This window comes from Salmo salar, unplaced genomic scaffold (genome assembly GCF_905237065.1).
Source record: "Salmo salar unplaced genomic scaffold, Ssal_v3.1, whole genome shotgun sequence".
NCBI classification, from domain to species: domain Eukaryota; kingdom Metazoa; phylum Chordata; class Actinopteri; order Salmoniformes; family Salmonidae; genus Salmo; species Salmo salar.
Window position 1 is genome coordinate 27,352 of NW_025549008.1, and position 7,862 is coordinate 35,213.

The window sequence follows — 7,862 nt, forward strand, 5'->3', positions numbered from 1 at the left end:
TAAGGAGTAGCCCTCCCTCCCTCCCTCTGATTAGAGACCCCAGACCAGGATGTGAGCTCCAGAGACTTGAAGGAGACTGAGGTGAGGTACAGTAATAAGGAGAAGCCCTCCCTCCCTCTGATTAGAGACCCCAGACCAGGATGTGAGCTCCAGAGACTTGAAGGAGACTGAGGTGAGGTACAGTAATAAGGAGAAGCCCTCCCCTCCCTCCCTCTGATTAGAGACCCCAGACCAGGATGTGAGCTCCAGAGACTTGAAGGAGACTGAGGTGAGGTACAGTAATAAGGGAGATGCCCTCCTCCCTCCCTCTGATTAGAGACCCCAGACCAGGATGTGAGCTCCAGAGACTTGAAGGAGACTGAGGTGAGGTACAGTAATAAGGAGAAGCCCTCCCTCCCTCCCTCTGATTAGAGACCCCAGACCAGGATGTGAGCTCCAGAGACTTGAAGGAGACTGAGGTGAGGTACAGTAATAAGGAGATGCCCTCCCTCCCTCTGATTAGAGACCCCAGACCAGGATGTGAGCTCCAGAGACTTGAAGGAGACTGAGGTGAGGTACAGTAATAAGGAGATGCCCTCCCTCCCTCCCTCTGATTAGAGACCCCAGACCAGGATGTGAGCTCCAGAGACTTGAAGGAGACTGAGGTGAGGTACAGTAATAAGGAGTAGCCCTCCCTCCCTCTGATTAGAGACCCCAGACCAGGATGTGAGCTCCAGAGACTTGAAGGAGACTGAGGTGAGGTACAGTAATAAGGAGAAGCCCTCCCCCTCCCTCTGATTAGAGACCCCAGACCAGGATGTGAGCTCCAGAGACTTGAAGGAGACTGAGGTGAGGTACAGTAATAAGGAGTAGCCCTCCTCCCTCCTCTGATTAGAGACCCCAGACCAGGATGTGAGCTCCAGAGACTTGAAGGAGACTGAGGTGAGGTACAGTAATAAGGAGATGCCCTCCCTCCCTCTGATTAGAGACCCCAGACCAGGATGTGAGCTCCAGAGACTTGAAGGAGACTGAGGTGAGGTACAGTAATAAGGAGATGCCCTCCCTCCCTCTGATTAGAGACCCCAGACCAGGATGTGAGCTCCAGAGACTTGAAGGAGACTGAGGTGAGGTACAGTAATAAGGAGAAGCCCTCCCTCCCCCCTCTGATTAGAGACCCCAGACCAGGATGTGAGCTCCAGAGACTTGAAGGAGACTGAGGTGAGGTACAGTAATAAGGAGAAGCCCTCCCTCCCTCCTCTGATTAGAGACCCCAGACCAGGATGTGAGCTCCAGAGACTTGAAGGAGACTGAGGTGAGGTACAGTAATAAGGAGATGCCCTCCCTCCCTCTGATTAGAGACCCCAGACCAGGATGTGAGCTCCAGAGACTTGAAGGAGACTGAGGTGAGGTACAGTAATAAGGAGTAGCCCACCCACCCCCCTCTGATTAGAGACCCCAGACCAGGATGTGAGCTCCAGAGACTTGAAGGAGACTGAGGTGAGGTACAGTAATAAGGAGAAGCCCTCCCTCCCTCCCTCTGATTAGAGACCCCAGACCAGGATGTGAGCTCCAGAGACTTGAAGGAGACTGAGGTGAGGTACAGTAATAAGGAGTAGCCCTCCCTCCCTCCCTCTGATTAGAGACCCCAGACCAGGATGTGAGCTCCAGAGACTTGAAGGAGACTGAGGTGAGGTACAGTAATAAGGAGTAGCCCTCCCTCCCTCCCTCTGATTAGAGACCCCAGACCAGGATGTGAGCTCCAGAGACTTGAAGGAGACTGAGGTGAGGTACAGTAATAAGGAGAAGCCCTCCCTCCCTCCCTCTGATTAGAGACCCCAGACCAGGATGTGAGCTCCAGAGACTTGAAGGAGACTGAGGTGAGGTACAGTAATAAGGAGATGCCCTCCCTCCCTCCCTCTGATTAGAGACCCCAGACCAGGATGTGAGCTCCAGAGACTTGAAGGGAGACTGAGGTGAGGTACAGTAATAAGGAGATGCCCTCCCTCCCTCCCTCTGATTAGAGACCCCAGACCAGGATGTGAGCTCCAGAGACTTGAAGGAGACTGAGGTGAGGTACAGTAATAAGGAGTAGCCCTCCTCCCTCCCTCTGATTAGAGACCCCAGACCAGGATGTGAGCTCCAGAGACTTGAAGGAGACTGAGGTGAGGTACAGTAATAAGGAGTAGCCCCCCTCCCTCCCTCTGATTAGAGACCCCAGACCAGGATGTGAGCTCCAGAGACTTGAAGGAGACTGAGGTGAGGTACAGTAATAAGGAGAAGCCTCCTCCCTCCCTCTGATTAGAGACCCCAGACCAGGATGTGAGCTCCAGAGACTTGAAGGAGACTGAGGTGAGGTACAGTAATAAGGAGTAGCCCTCCCTCCCTCCCTCTGATTAGAGACCCCAGACCAGGATGTGAGCTCCAGAGACTTGAAGGAGACTGAGGTGAGGTACAGTAATAAGGAGTAGCCCTCCCTCCCTCCCCTCTGATTAGAGACCCCAGACCAGGATGTGAGCTCCAGAGACTTGAAGGAGACTGAGGTGAGGTACAGTAATAAGGAGAAGCCCCCCTTAGCGGTGGGGACCGGGAGTACAACTTCCACTTTTTGCAATTTCAGATGCGTTTTTGTGTCTAACTGCCCGTTTATCGTTGATGATTGGTTGTTGCCGTGGGCAATGGTGAAAGCGGATACCTATGGATAAACAGATATGTGAACTCCTCTTGTATTCTGAAATGAAACCGGAGGGAGGAGGGGAGGACTGAGAACTATTACCTGAACATAAAGAATAAAAAGAGGGTTTAATGGAGAAAGAAGATGTGAACACCTTCTAACGTGCGAGAGGGAGGGCCGAGCGAACGAGAGGATGGACAGACTTCTTTCTCTTTGATTCATTTCTCTCTTAATCTAGAATTTTTCTCTCCCTGTTTTTTGATGTTGGGTTTTATTAAGCGGGGTGGGTGAGGAGATGGGGAGGGAGAAGTGGGCCGGCTGTGTGTGTTACCATGTTTGCGTCCCAAAAGGGCACCCTATTGCCTTCATATAGTGCACTACTTGTGTCCAGGGCCCATGGGGATCTGATCAAAAGTGGTGCGCTATATAGGGAGTAGGGTGCCATTTGGGACTTATCCTCTGAGATGGGTTCAGTTTCTCTCCGGACAGCAAGATGAACACCGGGTCACACCCCAGCACTATAAAGAAGCACCCTTCCTTCCTTCCTTCCTTCTTACTCTCCTTGTCCTTTGTGACATCACTGACTTGACACAACTTGAAAGTGTAAAAGCTTGAACTCCATTTTTTCAGTCATATCTGATTCATTGATTATTTCAAGAAAGGAGGCAGAGAGGGAAGGAAGGAGGCAGAGGGGGGAAGGAAGGGGAAAAAGAGGAAGGATGAGTGAAGAGAGGAGGGAGAGAGGGAAGGAAGGAGAGGAACGAGGGGAAAAGAGGAAGGATGAGTGAAGAGAGGAGGGAGAGAGGGAAGGAAGGAGGGAAGGGAAGGAAGAGAGGGAGGGCGGGGGTACATTTTAAAGGTGCTGGAATGTGGCTCTTGCCTTAAGCTCTGACCTGTAAATGAACACACGCCACTGATATATATATATATATATATATAAATAAATAAATAAATATTATATACGATGAAAAGTCCCTAAAAATAATTGGATTATGTTGTTGGGAGGGAGAACGGCTAATCTGCCTTGTGCTCAATTCCCTTTTGGTTTTTTAGAGAATTGACTGTAAATAAAAAAATAAAAATAACATTTTTATGATGCTATAAAAAATAGTTTTGTCTTGTTCATAACCTCCTTTCTCTCATCCTGTTTTTCTCTGTATCAAGTTCAGATATTCAAGAGTTTAAAGACCTCTGTTTTTATTTAAACAGTATGAATAATACCAATGGCTGGGCTGATGGGCACTTCAGTGACTTGGAGCCTTTGATTGCCCTGCCTCTGGGAGCCTGTCGACTTGTTACATGATTACTGAGTGAAAGAGAGCCTATGAAAGTTTTCATGGAGGGTGGGTGCCCCCTGGTGGCTGAACCTGAGATCAATGAGAGAACTTGTCAGAAAAACGACAGTCCCACTTTCTCTGTCATTGTACAAAGTAGAGAGTGGGGGAAAAACTGTGTAAAAATGTATACAGAGGCTCTGGAATTTGTCATTTAAAAAAAATACTAAAATAGTGAAAAAGGATTAAAATAAAGTTCCAACAGTACATGAGATGATCAGACTGAACCAACTGCTATCTTAAAATGTTTATTCAGTTAGGAAACAGAGGATGTATTACATAACTTTAATTCTGTGATAACTTTATCACACAATTAAATAATACATCCTCACTCACACAAGACAAACATGGCTTCATTATTGTTCACAGTTTATTATCATAGTTTCTCACAGATCCTGGCTTCCACTGTTAGAATGGCTGAGCGAGAGGAGGTGGGGCTTTTTTTCATAGCCTGAGAGAGAGAGAGAGAGACATTCAGTTTTACTAGAGGGGTTGGGTGCGCCCCCTGTTGGCTGAACCCGGGTGGGAGGTTCCCCCTTAGCAAGCAATGGACCCCAGCACACCACTGAAGCCATTAAGAACTATATTCAAAAACCCACCTGGTAACCTGTTCAATCACCAGGCACACGGCTCAACATAGTTCAATGACAGAGACTGTGGACTTAGAATAATTTGGGGTAAAAAAAAGAAAATTGTGAAAATTAATAAAATAAAGTTGCAGCTGTCTTTGATATGCTCAAAATTAACTAACTGCTATCTTGAAATGTAGAGAAAGTGTTTTAAAATAGGCATCCTATCATTTGAAAATTAGTTGAAAGGCTAAGTGATTCTCTTCCTGAGAAGAAGCTGACAGCCTTCAAACATAGTGCAAAAAAAGTGGTCCCAAAAAATATGTCAAAATGAATAAAAAAATGATACAGCTGTCTTTAATAAGATCAAACTGAACTAACTGCTATCTTGAAATGTTGAAAAAGTGTTTTTAAATAGGCATCCTGTGGTTCGGGCTATGTATTTAGGTAGAGGGGTGTTTGGTTTATGTGGTTCGGGCTATGTATTTAGGTAGAGGGGTGTTTGGTTTATGTGGTTCGGGCTATGTATTTAGGTAGAGGGGTGTTTGGTTTATGTGGTCCGGGGTTTGTTAGTCTATGTTCTATGTTAGTGTATTTCTATGTTCTGTCTTGTCTATTGTAGTTCTTTGTTTAGTTAATTGGGGTTGGACCTTCAATTGGAGGCAGCTGGTTATCGTTGCCTCTGATTGAAGGTCCTATAATTAGGAGTTTGTTTGTCATGGGGGTTTTGTGGCAGATTGTTGCTGTGTATAGCTTTGTGCCTTACTGGCCTGTTCTTTGTCCTTTAATAAAAGAAGATGAGTGTACATTTTCCCACTGCGTCTTGGTCTAAACCCTACGACACCTGTGACATTTACATTAGGGTGTATTGTTAGATACTACTGCACTGTTGGAACCAGGAACACAAGCATTTCACTACACCCACAATAACATCTGCTAAATATGTGTATGTGACCAATAACATTTTTATTTGATTGTATTTTTTGAAAGTGTTACATAATTCTCAATCCGCTTTGCGTCGTGCCTAAAAACAGCACTTAGCCGTGGTACTGTATATTAGCCATATACTGTCACCACTTCCACCGAAGTCATTTCCTCTCCTTGTTCGGCGGTCGGCGTCACCGGTCTTCTAGTCATTGTCGATCCAATTTTCATTTTCCATTTGTTTTGTCTTGTTTTCTTACACATCTGGTTTCCATTTCCATCATGAATTGTTGTGTATTTAACCCTCTGTTCCCCCCATGTCCTTGTGTGGAATTGTTTGTTTGTAAGTGCTTGTACTCTGTTACTGGTGCGCATCGGGTTTTGTACCCATGTAGGTTCGTTTTGTATTAAACTGCTCCGGCTATTACCTATCTCTGCTCTCCTGCGTCTGACTTCACTGCCACCAGGTCCGCATTCCTTACATATACTACACCTCCTCAGGCCTTATTGCTTATTAGAACACATAAGTGTATTATAAGGCATTATAAAGGTCATTAAAATAATTATAATATGTACTTCATAGAAACTGTTACCATTTATATTCTAATAACTCACATTTTAAGATTCATTATTTCATTTATTCCATGTTAAGGGCTCTAACCAAGGAACAAGACTATTTGTCTCCCTCTTGCTGTTGCATGCAGTTCCTCTCTCTCTTCCTGCATTCCTCTAACCCCTCCCTCCCTCTAACCCCACCCCTCTGGCAGAACCAGGAAATCCCTCCCCCTCCCACAAACTCTCTTCTGAGGAAACGAAACTGATCTGAGTCTCTGTGTCGTCTGTCTGTGTGAGAGTGAACAACCGTCCAAATGGCTCAACAGGGAGTTCTGCTGGACCAGGACCAGTTCTGTTGTTCTGTCTGTCTGGATCTACTGAAGGAACCAGTCACCATCCCCTGTGGACACAGTTACTGTAGGAGCTGTATTGAGGGCTGCTGGGATCAGGATGTTCTGAAAGGGGTCTATAGCTGTCCTCAGTGCAGAGAGACCTTCACTCCAAGGCCTATTCTGAGGAAAAATAACATGTTGGCTGAGGTGGTGGAGAAACTGAAGAAGACAGGACTCCAGGCTGCTCCCCCTCCTGCTCTGTGCTATGCTGGACCTAGAGATGTGGCGTGTGATTTCTGCACTGGGACCAGAAAGCAGAAAGCCCTCATGTCCTGTCTGGCGTGTCTGGCCTCTTACTGTGAGACTCACCTCCAATCTCACTACGAATCTCCTGCTTTGAAGAGGCACAAGCTGGTCAAAGCCACCGCACAACTACAGGAGAAGATCTGCTCTCATCATGACAAACTGCTGGAGGTTTACTGTCGTACCGATCAGCAGGGTATCTGTTATCAGTGTGTGATGGATGAACATAAAGGCCATGATACAGTGTCAGCTGCAGCAGAGAGGACTGAGAAACAGGTAAGACCAGAACAACTTGTTGGTGACTGTCTGATAAACAAAGAATTAAAGATACAGTAGGAACTAAGGCTGTTTGAATATGAGATCATTCAAATGAAATGAATCCTCAGCAGAACAAATATGAACACAAACCTTGAGTATATTGATATGTCAACCCAGATTCTCTAAATGTATCACCATTTTATAATGTCAAACACTATTATCATTCTGAATGCCCTTTTATGAGTCCAAAGTTCAGTCTCAACCTGTTGATACATGTAGTCCTACCATAAAAACTATAATCATTCACATAGCAACAAATAAATATCATTTAGTAAATGGACCATCCATTTTTTAGACCTTCCTCTCTATGGGCCCTATGTCACATTACTATACTATTGATCTACTGGACTAATAAAGCTTGATAGCTCATTGAAGAGTGATTCTCCACAGAGGCAGCTGGGGATGAGTCAGCAGAAGGTCCAGCAGAGATTCCAGGAGAGAGAGAAGGAGCTGAAGGAGCTCCAACAGGCTGTGGAGTCTCTCAAGGTGAGTATTGTTGACCAGAGGAGACACACCATTTCACCCTGTCTCCTCCAGTCAGAGAGAGAGAGAGAGAGAGAGGTAGAGGGGCCCCTATCCAATCCCACTGACCCCACTGTTGGGAACAGGTTGTCACTGCTGAGGCAGTGAAGAAAGTAGAGGAGGATGGGTCAAGGCTGAAGGATCCTGAGAGGATCCCTGTGAGTAGTAGATCTGTGACAGCACAGAGGGATGGGCCAACCAGTGATATATGCTTCAGTAAGGTTGGCTTCTTAGTGTTCATAGCAAATGGTTATCAACTGTACCGCAGAAATGGAATGTAAATCACTGAAAAAAAATATGTTTTGGTGGCAGCTGCAGAGAAGTATTTGGTCATACTAGATTTGACTTCAGAAGA